Source organism: Dasypus novemcinctus, chromosome 20 (genome assembly GCF_030445035.2).
Source record: "Dasypus novemcinctus isolate mDasNov1 chromosome 20, mDasNov1.1.hap2, whole genome shotgun sequence".
Classification (NCBI taxonomy): Eukaryota; Metazoa; Chordata; class Mammalia; order Cingulata; family Dasypodidae; genus Dasypus; species Dasypus novemcinctus.
In genome coordinates this window covers 37,596,856-37,613,081 of record NC_080692.1, presented here as the reverse complement: position 1 = coordinate 37,613,081, position 16,226 = coordinate 37,596,856, and the positions used below count along the sequence as shown (strand labels likewise).

General features: G+C 40.0%; 1 protein-coding gene across 12 annotated transcripts in view; it reads left to right on the top strand.

Annotated features, from left to right (window-relative positions):
• The first annotated feature begins 3,569 nt into the window (after positions 1-3,569).
• Positions 3,570-16,226, top strand: part of EPS8 (EGFR pathway substrate 8, signaling adaptor) — a 182,101-nt gene continuing 169,444 nt past the window's right edge. For 3 of the 12 annotated variants that reach the window (XM_071210192.1, XM_071210191.1, XM_004460304.4), the window contains exon 1: positions 3,592-3,848. The gene's annotated coding sequence lies outside the window, so the exon portion shown is untranslated. Of the gene's footprint in view, positions 3,849-16,226 lie in introns of all 12 variants that reach the window. The other 9 variants (XM_071210190.1, XM_071210189.1, XM_058282838.1 and 6 more) reach the window with 7 other exon arrangements.

The window sequence follows — 16,226 nt, the reverse complement described above, 5'->3', positions numbered from 1 at the left end:
CCTTAATACCTAGGTATAGATTTTATCTGTTCCTCAATTTTTGCTATTATCCTGCATTTTGGATGTGTCTACCTTTACTTCACCTATCTAGCTCCATTGTGCCCTACATCATTTTAATCCCACATACCAACATCAACAAATAATGAGATTTTCATAAAGGCATTATCAACAAGTAAGTTTACATCAATTCTTAGAAAAGTTCTAAAACAGATTTTTTAAAAAGATTCCATTTTTATTTATTTATTCCCCCCACCTTGTTGTTTGTGGTCACTGTCTGCTGTCTGGGTTCATTTGCTGTGTGCTCTCTGTGATTGCTTGTTTTCTCTTTAGGAGGCACTGGGAACCAAACCTGGGACCTCCTGTGTGTGAGAGAGGTACTCAATCACTTGAGCCACCTCAGCTTCCTGATTTATTGTGTCTCTCATTGTCTTTCCTCTTTGTGTCTCTTTGTTGTGACATCTTGTTGCACCAGCTCACTGTGCCTGCCTGTTGCGCCAGGTCACCTTCTCCAGGGGGCTCCAGGAACCAAATCTGATACCTCCCATGTGGTAGGTGGGAGCTCAATTGCTTGAGCCACATACACTTCCCTAAAACAGTTTTTAAATAAAGGTTCTATGTACTTAGAAAAGGTAGTGGGGATTACTATATAACAGAATGGGTTAATTTGAGAACAGATCCTGCTTAAATTTTTTTTTTAATCATCACTTGGATTGGTAAAGATGCTAGAGGCTGAATTTTTATTTCAGCAAAGCATCTTGAAAACCTTACATGAAATCCTTGCTGATTATGGTATGGTAGCATGAATTAAGGTGCTTGATCTTGAAAACTGATGATTAATAAATGACTGTTAATAATTTTGTGTGAGTTTCAAGGCTCTTTTCTAAGCCTGTTCACTGTTATTACTTTCATTAGACTTAACTGAGACAAAGATGTATGCCCACCAAATTTATAGATATTATTAAGTTAAAAGTGATCACTAATAATGCTTTTTAAATCTGAAATTATGTCCTAAGACATGAGATAAAATTTAATATGGATAAAAGAAAAATTTAGGCTTAAATATATAGACGTATACATTATGTAAGGAGGAAGATATGGTGTAAATTGTAGCCCATATAAAAGACATGGGTGTTTTATTTGACTTTAGGTAATGCCTAAAAGAAAGGCTTTAGGAGGCTGAAAGAAAAAGCTATTACAGGTTTGGGCTCCCTTACTAAAAGCCTATGCTTCTATCACTTTGTGACTCAGTTTTCAGCCCACTGTATTTGAAGATGGTGTCCCATTCTGAATGCGGAATTTAAAAGCGGGAATGAAAAATCAGGAGGTTCACTGTGTCATTTGAGGAATGCGGCGGCTTGCTCGGTCGGTAGAGGTGGGGTCTGGCTGCGGATGAGGGGTCGGTCCAGCTCTGGACGAGGGGTCGGTCCTGCTCGGGACGAGGGGTCGGTCCGGCAGCAGACGAGGGATCGGTCTTACAAGGGGTTGCGCGGTTCGGCTGACGGGGTTGCCCGGAGAAGCAGGCGACGAACTGGTGACAAGGGAGGCCAGGCCCTTGTCAGGGGCTCTCAGGACTGGAGGGCACACAGCAGAAGAACTACCGCGGAGACAAGGTAAACACGCAAGTCCAACTTTATTGAGGGAGAGGCAACAGTTTTATAGGGGCTGGGGAAGGCTGATTGGTCGAAGCCATGCCCTGTTCTGATTGGTTGCCGGTGAAAGGTCAGTGGGAGGTACTGGAAGGGGGAGGGATGGTGGTTGGGGATTGGCTGTTGCTGTTGCTGGGGGAAGTGGCAGGGTTTAGGGATTGGTGGCTGCTGTTGCTGGGGTAGAGGGCAGACTTGAGTTTCCCGCCCACGCCTGGCTGTTGCTGCTGTGGGGGGGAGGGAAAAGGGCAGACTTGAGTTTCCCGCCCACGCCTGGCTGTTGCTGCTGTTGGGGGAGGGGAAAAGGGCAGACTGGAATTTTCCGCCCTGAGCCTGCGCAGGGAGAAAGAAGAAGAAGGATGCCGCCCCACAGGCATCGTGTGGCGCCATCCGGGAGGAGGGGCGGCCGCGGAAGCATGGCTGCCGAGAAGGGGAGACCCGAGGGCACTCTGCGCCCATGCCGAGCTCCCTTCAGGGGTGGCGGTGAGTCCGACCAGCCACCCTATTATGGGGGCAGCGGCTTGGCCTGCCGCGGCTGCTCCCCCGCCAGGCCAGCAAACCACACTTCAGCCCGAGGGGTGACCGCAGAGGAACAGTGGAAGGAATCAGAGATTTTGAAGAGGAAAGTATTAGAAGACTGCCTGATGGTCAATAGCTTGCTTCAAATATTTCAAGTTTTACAATGCAGATGAGGAATGAGACTACTTTTGTATGACTCTAAGGGGGCAGATCTAGGACCACTGGTTTAAGGTGATTGATGTTCAGAAATCAATGGTTGCCGGCTTTGGAACTAAGCAGACCTGGATTTCTATTCTGGTATCAGCGTTGACTGGCGAAAAGGATGCTCTGTACTTAATTTTCCTCGTGTGCTAAGTCGGTATAATAGGACTCATTCCATTTTAAGAATCAGAAATAATTACTGTAAATTATTCCTCCCATTAGTAAATATTCAATAAATAGTATTTATTGAATATTATACAAATATTGATAAAAATAGAGATTTCCAACACTGGACAAGCTCAAGTGGAGGCTGGATGGTGGTCTGGTGGACGTATTGGAGAGAGGATTTCTTCATCATGTTGGGGTTTGGACTTCACCTCTGAGATCTATTCCCACTTGTAGCATAAGGGTTATCATTTCCATCCTCTCTTTTTCCTTGCTGCACAAGGCAAGCAAGTCTAACCTTATTAACCAAATTTACTTCATAGTTGTTCTTGTCTTCTGGAAGCCAACCAACTTTAAAGAAGTAGAACTGGAGGGGCAGTGGATATGCGAGAGTGAGGGGAGGTGCGGAGGTAGGGTAAGAGAAGCCAGGATAACTGAGGCGTTTCCGCGTAAGAAAACACAAGGTACACGACTTCTCATTTAGTGGCTCCGGGAGCTATTCAGGATTCCGGGCAGACTTGCTGGGCGGGACCAGCAGTTTGGAGACTCCATGACTTGGGGTCCCATCCGTTTACAGTAAGCACTGGGGAGGAAAAGAAGAGGAAAGGGGTTTAAATAGTATGAGGGTCCGAGAAGGAAGACGATGGTCGCCGGGGTCGTTGGGGGCGCCGGGCTCACGGCTCCTGGGACAGTGGCCCGGAGCAGTGCACGAGGACCCGGGGCGCTGTAACCCGAGCGGGGGCCCAGGGACCGACTTCTCCAAGCTCCAGTCCTCTTCGCGTGTTACCGGCTGCGAGCCAGTCTTGCTAGGCACTTCTGGAAACCCGCCAGCGGCTCGCAGCCTTGGCCCGACTTTGATCGCTCCGGCGATAACCCGGCGCTCCAGTCCCCTTCCACCAGCCCTCCTCCCGCCCAGCGGGCCCCGGGGCCCGTTAGCGTCCAGCATTGGGGCGACCAGATGCTCCTCAGCTCGGCTGCCGGGAAGATCTGGAGAATGGAATCCGCCTGGGATCGTGCAGGGCGCGTTCGCTCGCTCCTCGCGGGGACACTGGGCATGCGCGGCACGGCTGGCTTCGGCCGCGAGCGGGCGGGTAGCGCCAGACTTCCCTGGCGGCGGCGGCGGGCGCGGCGGGCGCGCCGGGGGCTGTGCTCGCTCGGGGAGGTCGCTTCTCGTCGGCCGCGCGCGGAAGGCAGCTTGGTGGCTCGCGGAGGACCGGGAGGGCGCCGTCCAGGTCGGGGGCTTTCTCCCGGCCGCCTCCCACCTCGCCTGGGCTCGCGGCGCCTCGGGGGAAGAGCCGCGGCCGCGCGGGCGGCTCTGAGGTAAGAGCCCCTCGGCGGCCGGCGCCCGCCACTCCGCCGGGATTTTAAAAACCCGCCTTTGTGTGCTCGGCTCGGAGCGCTGCCGGGCGCCGCGTCCGCCTCCGTTCGCTCCGCTTTCAACTGGTGGCAGCCAGGTGCGGTCCCGGCCCGCCGAGCCGCCGCCCCGCGCCCCGCGCGCGGGCTGGGAGGTGGGCAGAGCGGGGCGCGCGGGCGCCGCGGCCGTTCCCGGAAACCTGAGCGGCCGCGGGGACACCTGCGCCCGGCGGGGCGGCGGCCGGAGACCCGGGACCCTCGGCTTCCCAGACCCCCACTCCAGCTGGGGGGGGGGGGGGGGTCTTTTCAAAGCGACCCTGAGGGATGGCATCCCACTCCCGCACGCCCCCCTGAAATCAGGCCAGCTCGTTGTCTCCGAATAATTTTCCCTTCCCCAATTCCTGTTCACTTTCCTGTCTTTAGCCTGCTCCGCTTTACTCACTCGCCGTTGAACTTTTGGGGAAGACGGGCCCCCTGGGGGTTGTCAGTTCATTCCTTTGGAGTGGGTCCCCCACCCGGCTGTGCTCTGCTCCCTGCTGGGTTGCTCATCCTCCTCTTTCCTTTCCTGGACTACCTGCAGGCACGGTCTTTGCACCGAGTGTCCCCCTCCTGGGCAGGCTTTCTCGACTCGTTCTTCCCCCGTAGCACCCACGGTGCTCTTGGAAGCTGCTTGGAGCAGGACGCTGTGGTGTTAGGATTCGAAATCCGCAGACATCTAGAGCAGTGGAGCTTTAGGAACTGGATTCCTCCTTTACAGAAGACTCTTCCAATGAAATGCCTCGGACAAGAAGGGAACTAGATGAAACAACTAATGTTCCCAGAGAGGAGTTCTGAAAAAAAACTTGGTTGCAGGAGAGTAGTTTGGTTTTTGGCTTAGTCATTTTGGGGGGATAGAGGGATTAGGATTCTGGGAAGGTCCCCCCCCCCCCCCCCTTTCTTCTTTTAGACTGTAAAATAACCCAAAGGAACTGTGTTGTGTATCGCTTCGAGTTTATTTCCTTTGAAAGTCTCCCTTTCTATGGCTCCTCAGGTTTGGGAAAACGTGCTCTAGTAATTTAGATCAAGTGGTAGTGCGTCCATTCAAGTTAAAGTCAATGTCATCCCCTCCTAGTATACATTTCCTGCTTGGCATTGGAGTTTTCTGGATATGTTGCTATAGTTCTCAATTTGCTGGTGGAAAATACTGTCATGGGTTCACGCTTTTACACAGTTAGAAAATTAAAACACTTTATAGAATTTCTATTTAGAGAATGGAGTAGAATGTACCACAAATATAATAGTTTCTAGAACGCTTTTAATACAAAGTGCACAGATTAAGAAAAGAGAGATAAAGAAAAGAAGGGAAAAGATTTTTAAAAAAATTACACTATTCTGAGGTAACCAGTGTTCGCACTATTCTGTACATTCTGTTTATAATGTGTTTCACTTTCCAATGTCATCGGATATTATTATATAGTAATTTTCAGACTTTTATTAATAATGGGAATCCTTTAAACAAAATTGTATTTAAGGTGATGTTTCTTTAAGTTTTGTTCCCTATCAGGAAATGTAATATCTAATTTTGAGCACTTCGTTCATTTCTGATCACGCATAAAGACTTCATTTATTTTTTCTAGATTTCTCCTGCTTTCAAGTTTTTATCTGTGCTGATACTTTTCAGATATCAGGACTTTTCTTTTCTATGCTATATGATAGGTTTGCTGCTCCCTGTTTTTCAGTGTTTTTATGTGCCACTTTACAAATCCTAGCTCTTTTTTTTTTTTACACAGTATTATGCACCCTTTAATCAACTTCTGATTTTCTTCTCTTCATTTGCCCGTGTTGAATTCTGCAGAAGCTTACTTGAACTGTGGCTCATATCAGAAAACACAGTATCCCCAATAGAAGATAACTTTACTCATGTTCTCTCTTTAGATGCTTAAAGTAAGATAGTTAAGTAATTTAGAACAGATTTGATTGAAATACTATTCAGATTTAGCCTTTCTGAGCGTTTGAGCATATTTGGTAGTTATTTGGAGCATCACAAAATGACATAAGTTAATGATAGGTTATAAGCTTTCAGACATCTGCAGTGGTATGTAAGAGGAAAAAAAATGGAACTTTAGTTAATAAAGAACTCTGACTATAGTACAGCCCTGCTGGAAATTACTTCATGAAATTGTTCACAGCTGTTAGTGATTGAAAATATATTCTTAAGAAAAAGTCCATAGTGGAATAGCTGCAAATACTTTAAGTTGAATACATGCATGGGATGTGTGAAGTTAGTTCTTCACTACAACCTCTTTATTGTTTTTTAGATACATTCTTAATAGACTATTTTTTCAAACTCTTTTTGATTTACAAAATTACAAAGATAGGGCAGAGAGTTCCCTTATGCTTTCATAACCAGTTTCTCTCTTACTAACATCTTACATTAGTGTGGTGCATTGGTTACAATTAATGACCCACTACTGGTACACTAGTACTACAGTTCCTCTTTTATTCAGATTTCCTTAGGTATTTATTTATTTGTTCATTCGTTCATTCATTCATTCATTTATTTCCTAATGTCCTTTTTCTGTTCCAGGGTCCTTCCAGGATACCACATTACATTTAGTTGTCCTGTCTCCTTAGGCTTCTCTTGGTTGTGCCAGTGTGTTAGATTTTCCCTGTTTTATATGATGTTGATATTTTGACTGCTCAGGTATTTTGTAGATTCTCTCTCAACTGGGATTTTTCTGATGCTTTTCTCATGACTAGACTGGGGTTATGTGTTTCCAGGAGGAAGATGACAGAGATTAAGTGCAGTTTTCATGACATCATATCAAGGGTACATACTGTCAATATAATTTATCACTATTGTTGATCTTGGTCACCTGGCTGAGGTAGAGTTTGTCAGGTTTCTCCAATGTCGAGTTAGTCTTTTTTCCTCTTTTCCATATTGTACTCACTGGCAGGAAGTAACTATGTACAGCCCTCACTTAAAGAGTAGAGAGTTATGTTTTGCCTTCTTGAGGGCAGAGTATCTACATAAATTATTTGGAATTCTGCATAAGAGATTTGTTTCTTCTCCCCTATTTATTTATTTATGCAATTATTTATACTGGTGTGAACTCATGAATATTTATTTTAAACTTTGGGTTATATTCTGATACTACTATATTTATTTTGTGGCTCAAATTGTTCCAGCTTTGACCATTGGGAACTCATTTGAATTGCTTCCTATGTCCTTTTGACATACCCTCAACATCGTGGATTTTTTTTTTTTTTTTTTAACATTTCTTTCTGGCACTTATATATAAGATACTCCAGACTTAAATTGTATTTTTCCTGCCTCAGTCCTATAATCAGCTATTTCTCCAAAAATCTGGTTCCTTTTATTGGCTAATGATATTAGAAACTAAGATCTAAGTGCTAAGTGTGTTTGTTGCCATTGGGATATCATTACTTCTAGGTCCTCTTCATTTGGCAAATAGGAAATATATGTGTGTATGTATACTAATTCATGAATATATACATATCTGCAAATATTTCTGTATGCAACCATATGTATTTCTGTTAAGCTAAATATGAGTTCATACAGATGTCTGTAGCCCTAATCCATTACCACATGTATCATCCTGGCCTTGCTTATCTTTGAACTCTCATTCCCAAAGTGAGAAACCTGGCTCCCATCATCCACCATCCATTAACTTGATTGCTCACTTTTAGTATACATTTAGCAATTTTGGAATTGTTAACCTGTATCCCTTTGGGAAACAACTTTATCAACTAGAGACAGTGCTTATGTGCAACTCCTTTTGCTTTTAGTCTTACAGACTTTGCTTACTTGCCATAGTTACTTAGCTTAGCACCTTCTCCACCCAATTCTCTTTAGTGAGGTTGTTTCATCCATTTCTAATGTATTAATAGTTAGATTCTTTTTTTTCACATTCAGCATTTCATCCTGGGATACCTCTCCCCCCTGCTAAATTATTTTTTAAAAATTTCATATATAAGTCTCATCGATTGTGATGTAAAGGTAAATCATAAGATTTGTCAAAATCCGTAGAATTTTGGATTTTGTGTAAGGTCGTGTATCCACCATTACACTATCATACAGAATAATTTTACCATGTTTCCTTTTGTTTCACCTATCAGCCTTCTTCCCTCCCCCTGGTCTCCACTGATCTTTTTACTATTCTATAGTTTTGCCTTTTTCAGAATGTTATTTAATTGGAATCACACAGCCTTCTCATACTGGCCTCTTTTACTTAGCTCTTTAAGGGCCATCCGTGTATTTTCATGGCATGATAGTTCATTTCTTCTTATAACTGAATAATCTTGCTTTATATGTATATACCATAGTTTACCTATCCATCCCCCTACTGAAGAATATCTTGGTTGCTTTCAATTTTGGGTGATTATGAATAAAGGTGCTGTAAAATTTGCATGCAAGTTTTTACGTGGACAAGTTTTTAAATCAATGGGGTAAATACCACATGGACAATTGTTGGGTCTTAAGGTAAGCCCATGCTTAGCTTTGTAAGAAACTGCTAAACTGCCTTCCGGAGGGATTGTATCACTTTGCATTCCCAACACCTCTGAATGAGGTTATTGTTGCTCTCTATCTTCTGCAACATTTGATACTTTCAGTTTTTTCAATTTTAGCCATTCTAACATTTCATTGATGTTTTAATTTGCAATTACTTAATGACAGTTGATGTTGGGCATTTTTTCATATGCTTATATGCCATCTATATATCTTCTTTGGTGAGGTGTCTTCAGATTTTTTGCCCATTTTTAATTGCATTGTTTTTTTATTGTTGAGTTTTAAAAATTTTTTCCTATATTTTCTAGGTAAGTCCTTTATTTTGCAAACACTTTCTTCCAGTCTGTGGCTTGTCTTTTTCTTCTTGTAACAGTGTATTTCTTAGAGCAGGTGTTTTTGTTTTTTTTTTTTAATTTTTAATAAAGTAGAAGTTATCTATTTCAAGGATTGACTTTTGCTGTTGTAAGTACAAATTCCTTGCCAAATCTAAGACCACTTAATATTTTCAAATTTTATAGCTTTGCACTTTACAATTAGGTTTTGATCCATATTGAGTTAATTTTTGTGAAAAGGTTTAAGATCTGTGTCTAGATTTTTAAAGAATATGGCTGTCCATTTTTTCTAGCACCAACTCTAAGTAATTTTAAAGTCAAAATAGATTATAAATTAGGGTTGGAATGGAAAGTGTTTTTATTTTATTATTTTTACATGTTCTGTCACATTTCTCCAGTGATACAATTCAGAAATGAAGGGGGTAACTAAATGTGTATCCCATAGACTAGGTGGTGAGATTGGTTTCTAGACATTGTATATAATTCATGTCTTCCTTCCTCACTAACTAAGGAATCTTCTATGTGGAAAATGGAATTGGTAAACAGTGTTCTTTTAGATCTTACCATAGGAAGCAATGAAGTTATTTTCCACCAAAAGGAGCTGAAATAAGGGATTTGCAGGTTTGTTTTTTTTTTTTTTTTTTTTTTTTAACCCTACTTTCCTGCTGAATTTTAAGTTTCTGGAGGGCCGGCAACTGAGTTGCAATTATCTTTAAATTCCCTGCTGTAGGGAAGTGAACTTGGCCCAATGAATAGGGCATCCGCCTACCACATGGGAGGTGGCGGTTCAAACCCCGGGCCTTCTTGACCCGTGTGGAGCTGGCCCACGTGCAGTGCTGATGCGCGCAAGGACTGCCCTGCCACGCAGGGCTCTCCCCCGGCGTAGGGGAGCCCCACGTGCAAGGAGTGTACCCCATAAGGAGAGCCGCCCAGCGCGAAGAAAGTGCAGCCTGCCCAGGAGTGGCTCCGCCACCCGGAGAGCTGACACAACCAGATGATGCAACAAAAAGAAATACAGATTCCTGGTGCCGCGGATAAGGATAGAAGTGGTCACAGAAGAACACACAGCAAATGGACACAGAGAGCAGACAGTGGGGGTGGGGGTGGGGGGCGGGAGGGGAAGGGGAAATAAAAAAATAAATAAAAAATCTAAAAATAAATAAATTCCCTGCATTATTTAAGTACAGCATATCATATATGATACATACTTACAAAATGTTTTTTGAATGAAATTAGCACTTGACATCAATTTTTTTAAGTAGAAAAGGTTTTAAAAAGGCTGCAGTTTTCTCTCACAGAGGAAGTTGAACGTTATTACATTTCATTTGTTCATTCATCCATCATTTATTGAGGCTGAACCTCCACTGGTTTCATCCTGAGACTCAGAGAATGGAGGCAGCCAGTTAGTTCAGTGTGGTGCTAAAGGAAATATATATTAAACAAAACAGAGCAAAGGGACAATGAATGGGCTTTGAAATCAGCCCTTATATCTGCCTTGATTTTCTTATCTAAGAAGTGGAAGAGATAACTACCAATTTGACACATTTCTTAGGGTGTGGGGGGTACTGAGTGAAAAAAATGAGTGTATTTATATCCCAGCACATTGTAGAAGGGAGAGATTCACTGTAGCTAAGGGAGTCAGGAAAGTCTTTATTGGGGAGGTGATGATTGAGTCTTAAAGGATAAGGTTTTCAGGCCAAGAATGGGAGTGTGAGGTGGGGGGCTAGGACATTCCAGCTAGAAAGACAGAAGGGGAGGACGTAATGGGAGTGGTGGGAAGTTCTGCACATTCCCACGTGCAGAGCCTACAGGATTGTTAGAATTGAATAACCAGTTATTTTTTTTCATTTTTGTAAGAAACAATTCAATAGAGAATTCATTACATTGTAGTAGGAGGGAATAACCATACCAAACAAGAATTGTGTGAATTTTCTCTTCAAATTATATGTTTTTTAAAATATAGCCTGTAATGTTGTAGATTAATTCTTGAGTTCTCATTCAGTCCTTTGATACTCAAGAGTTATGGGATTTAAGGGAGTTGTATGTTTTTAGGCAAAATCCAAGGTCCTGTCTCAAACCATTCTTTGATTTAGTAGTGTAGCAATGTGAGAATGTAATGTTCCACGAGGGCGGGATCTCGTTCTGAGTTAATCCAGAATTCTAAGAGCCATGTGTAGCTTCTGAATAGAACTTGAAACATAGTATAGGGATGTAATAAAATAATTTGTTAAATGAACAAATTGTATGCCTGATAGGAGGTTAGAATTCTACTGTTGAGAAATTTTGTTTTAAATATAATGGGAGAAGAAAAAATAGAAAGAAAAAATAGAACAAAATGAAGATCAGTAGAAGAGAAGTTTGTACCAAAAGAGAGGGAAAAGCATACATTTTAAAAGTCCTTTATTGAAGACTTGATATGAATTTAATTTTATTTAGAAAAGCTTTTAATTAAATATTGCCACTCCAAGTTATTCCCTATTCTAGAAATTAATGTATATTATTGAGATACTTATTAATTTAAATCAATAGAAAGTTCCTAGTGTCTGAAATATATATTGTAACACCTGAGTGTAGATTTTTTTCTGCTGATTCTAATATTTGTAATATTTTATAATGTAATTGTAATATTTTCATTAGAAAACTATTAAAAAAAATTAAGTATAATTGGTGAAACTAAACTTCAAATAAAAAATTGTGAAATTCTTTGCTTTTGAAAAGTCATTAAATATAATTTAATTTTCTACAATAATTTTGACATTTGAGGTTAACGGTTGTATTAGACATGAATATACAATAGAATGGCTTTAAATACCCTGACTTAAAATTTAAAGAACGATATACTTGTGATGATGAAGGGGGAAAAGGCATTTAAATGCTTAGTTAGTGAAAGTTAATGACATTTTAAAATCTTGCTTTGCTTCTCATTTAGGAGCCTGAATTTCTTGAAATTCAGTTTTTGAATAACTTGGTAAATTAATGGTTTGTTTTCTGCCAGGGCAAAACTTTTTATTTGATTGTTTTTTTTTTTTTTATTCATTTAAAGAAGATGAAATGCTATTATTTGTATCTGGAAATTTTTTTCTTTTATTCCCCCATAAAAGCATACTCAGCTTGTTTTTGTTTATGTCAATATATGTAAGTGATCTCCAATGTCTTTCTCCCTTGTGTTTTTAAAACGTTAACTGCTTTTTGTCAAGCTGTATCTATTTGGGGGTTTTAAAACATTACTCTTTTATCTATTTTTATTTAAAAATCCCATCTTTAGGTTGAGACATTTTTATTATTTTAATGTGTTTATCTACATTATCAGAACTTCTTGTGTAGAGTCTGTTTCTTTTCAATACCATGTACCATGAGGTGTTGCATTTTTCTATACTTCAGGATGCTTTTAGTCAAAAAGAGAACATTAATTTTATTGTTGGGTCTTTTATTTAGCTCTTCTGTGGGGCCTTGTTAGATTCTTAATAATTTAAAAGCAATGGTATTAATTCTGTGATAGAAATCTAATCATTGTGTGAAATCTTTTAACATTATTCACGTAATACTCATGCATGTAAAGGTGGAGAATCAAAACGTATGACAGAAGAATATATGTTAGCAGTGGATGTTTTTAATATTGAGGAAAATAACCCTGAAAGAGTTTAACGTATATAAACTCACGCATTTGCCTAAAGTATAATTTCTAATTTTAAATGAATAATGCATGATAACCCAGCTTGAATACTGTTTAAAGAATAACATAAAGAATTATAAATTCATTTAAATTTAGAAATCTTTCTATATTTTTGATATATATATTTGCTGTCTTTGTAGTATGACAGAATTAATGAAGTGTTTAAAGCATCTTCTTTTCTTTTTACGTTGCTTCAACGCCAATTACTACAGCAACCGTGAACTTGGCTAAATTTCACACTTTTTAACTTTATCTTAAAACTTGCTACTTTCCATGGTCTCATAAAAAATAGTCCTATAAAGGTCTGAAGCAGATAAATTACCACGTGGGCTTTTCCTCACCACCCCTTCCCACTCCTTTCCCTCTTCCCTCCTCTCCTCCATGTCGTAGTCTCAGTGTCTGACTTTTTAAATCCTCATGTGATTTTAGTTAAAAAGTATATCTTTCATAACTTTAATATCTTTCCAATTACTGTTGTAACTCATTCTCCTTGCCTGGTGAGTTCTCAGACATGGAGAGGGAAGACTGAATAAAAGAGACATTCATGGTGATTATGACAATGAAGGTTTAAGTTTAGGCTGCCAGAGGGTTTGAAACAAAGGAGGGATTGAAGCCTTCATCTTATTTGGGTAGTAAGTAAATTATTTTGGAAATAGTAAAATCATTTTATGAAAGTAATGAAATGTTGTCCAGAGTAAATACACTAGTAGTGCTTACACCTTGATTGGAATGTATCTTACACCTTGCAGTTTTTATACTGACTAGAAAAAGAACCACCAAGGTTTTGTTTTGTATATTAGAATAAATGCTACTTTGTTGTTGTTGTTGTTACATTTGTTTTGTAGGAGGCTCCTTAACACTGTAGGGAATTTTAGAATTTGGATTCAAATATATCTCAAGTGAAGTCATGAAATGTAAAGAACAACTTTACGTGGAATATTCTACTGCATTGTAAATGGTCTTCAAAGGGAAATAAAAGTCTCTTCATCTTACTGCCATGGACTTTCCCTCATACCTGTAACTGTTACCTATAATTATTATCGTTTTCTTTCTCTGTCAGGGAGTTAATGGAATAGTTAAAGCATGACTTTGTGAGTTCTCAGTGGCCTACTGAATTGGACTGAATAGATGGGATAATTTAATCCCATAGTCACAAATTATATTTGTGTTATATCTGTGGCTTTCAAAGGCATTTATAAATGATCAAACTGTGTTTATTTGAAAATATAAAGTTTTAAGAGAGATTCCAAGCTAGTGGATAAAGTGAAAAAATGATTGGAAAAACTAGTGTGTATAACCTGCTAGATATATAGTTTGGTGATAGCAAAAGGGGAAATACTAAATTTCTCAATTACCCTTAAGCCATTTTATCACCATTGTGCTGTTCTTGAGCTACAAATAGGGAACTTTGATTTTATGCTGTAAGGAACAGTGCATTATTGGATATGTATCCCATTAGATGTTTATACAGTAAGTAAACACAGTATCAAAGGCTTTGGGTTCCAAATATGGACATACCTATCCTTGCAGGATTTAACCAGCTGTCATTTCTAGCTAACACTGACTTTATTAAGTGAATCTGGATAGTAATTGGATTTTGGACATTAGCTGTCACAAATACTTATTGTTGCCTGGCGCCTGGTATGACTCCATGTTAGTTCCCTGAGTGGGCACGTGAGCACTTGGAGGGGAGCTTTTTCGATTAGGTAGCTCATTCAAGCCTGCTGAGCTTTTCTGTTTTCCAGAGGAGAACAGGAGTCTAGATTTTTTTTTGCTGGAACTGATTTTAAGGCCAGAAAAACTGTTTTAGCCAGAAGTGCTTCCCCGCCCGCCAAAGAACTTTTAAAAGCATCTAGCTGTGAGTCTTTTGATTTCTTCTTCCCTCTCTAAGTACTCTTGCCAAGTTTTTGTTACTGCAGTCACCAAAGCAGCCAGAGGGAAGGATAATACTGGAGTAAAAGTTTCTTACTGCAGTCACCAAAGCAGCCAGTGGGAAGGATAATACTGGAGTAAAAGTTTCTTACTGCAGTCACCAAAGCAGCCAGTGGGAAGGATAATACTGGAGTAAAAGTTTCTTTTAAAAATATAACTTGTAGGGGAGCAGGTATAGCTCAGTTAATGAACGCCTGCTTCCCATGTACGAGGTTGCAGGTTCAATCCCCCGTACCTCCTAAAACAAAACACTTGCAGAAGACAGATTTGTAAACAAATATATACTGAATTAATAAAATACATATTGTTTTCTCCTTTGTATGGAAGGTGAGTTTTGTTTGTTGTGGTAGTGATAGATCTTGTTTGATCCACTTGAACTTTCTATTGAAACCTTCTTGTGATGGATGTACTTGAGATAGTTGTGCAAGATTAGGGTAATCCAACCTAGTTTAATTTCTTGATCGAGTAGTCCTAGATAGCTTCATTTTGAGTAGAAAATGATTTTGTTTCAGTTAGTGAAATTTACCTGTGAATAAAGAAATTTTAAGTAAGCACCTAAGTGCTAGTTCTGTGACTACATTAAGAAGATGCTGTAATTAACAAGACAAACAAACTTCCTATCCTTACTGAGTGCACGGTGGAAGGCTAAAGTAGAAACCCAAAAGAAACGTCAAATTCTAAGAAAATGGTCAAAAAAATGTAGAAAGTAAAGAATAATCTTTCTGACTTCTTTCACTTTAATTTCTGAGAGGGTGACAGTATTCACATTTTGTGTTATTTTTTTTTATGTGTACTGATAATTATGGCTATATAAAATAAGTTGATTTCCAAATTACGTGTGGTTGCATAAATGATTCAGAGAAGGAACACTTGCTATTTATGAGCAGCTTTGAGGAAAATTATGGTATAGCAATATTCTCTTTGAAATATTTTCAACTATTAAGTTTAATTTAAGATCAGATCAGACTAGTGTGATTTGTATTATTTTTAAGACACTTAGGAATGTAGAAGCCATTATTCATAAATTGAAACTATCCTACAGACTTTAGGCTGCTTGTAAAATGTTAAACTTCAGAGATGGGGGAAAAAGCTATTATCTGGAGTTTGGAATGTGGGTAACTTTAGGACTTCCATATGAAGTAGCACTGCCTTTGCATTTCACTTGTAAAAGAGAATGTCAACTCCCCCTTCAATAGTGAAGCTGAACACTTTATACCACACCTCTCATATTACACACCATTGCACTGATCCTCACGATGTGTTTAGCTCGTGTGTTTCTAGTTAGCTACTATGAATGAAAGATTTAGAACTATTTCAAAAATGTCTTCCTTATTTGCATTACAGAGAGCTTAGTTGTTTGGTAGAATTAATTGCTTTTATGTCATCAGTCAGTGTGTATGGATTGGGCCATGATTGGCTTGAACTTAAAAAAAAGAAAGTATTTCTGTGCACAAAGAAGGTTCTGTATAAATATTCACTGAATCACTGATTGCTATGTTGGCTGTGGAAGGATAAAAGTACCCCATTTTTCCCACATTCTTAGTGATATGGATTAAATATTTTTGCAGCTATGATAAAAGTCCAGCTGACGTTTTCCTTATCTTGCCTACTGGGCAGTGTATGACAGGGTCACAGGGAAGAAGCAGCCATGCAGCCATCCAGACTTACCAGGCAGATGAGTGGAGCCCTTTTGGTAACTAGTCTGTCTAATTGGAGAGTTAGAGCTGCATGCAGTAAGCTTGTAGACAAGTGGGGCTGGCGTGAGAGTGGGAGGGAGAGAGGGACATTATAAATCCATCTCTGGAATTTGTCAGATCCATAACATAGAAGCATTTTTATTCTAAAAGAAAACTTAATTATTTCTGCATATGTGTCCCAAATAAATCATTACATGAGAA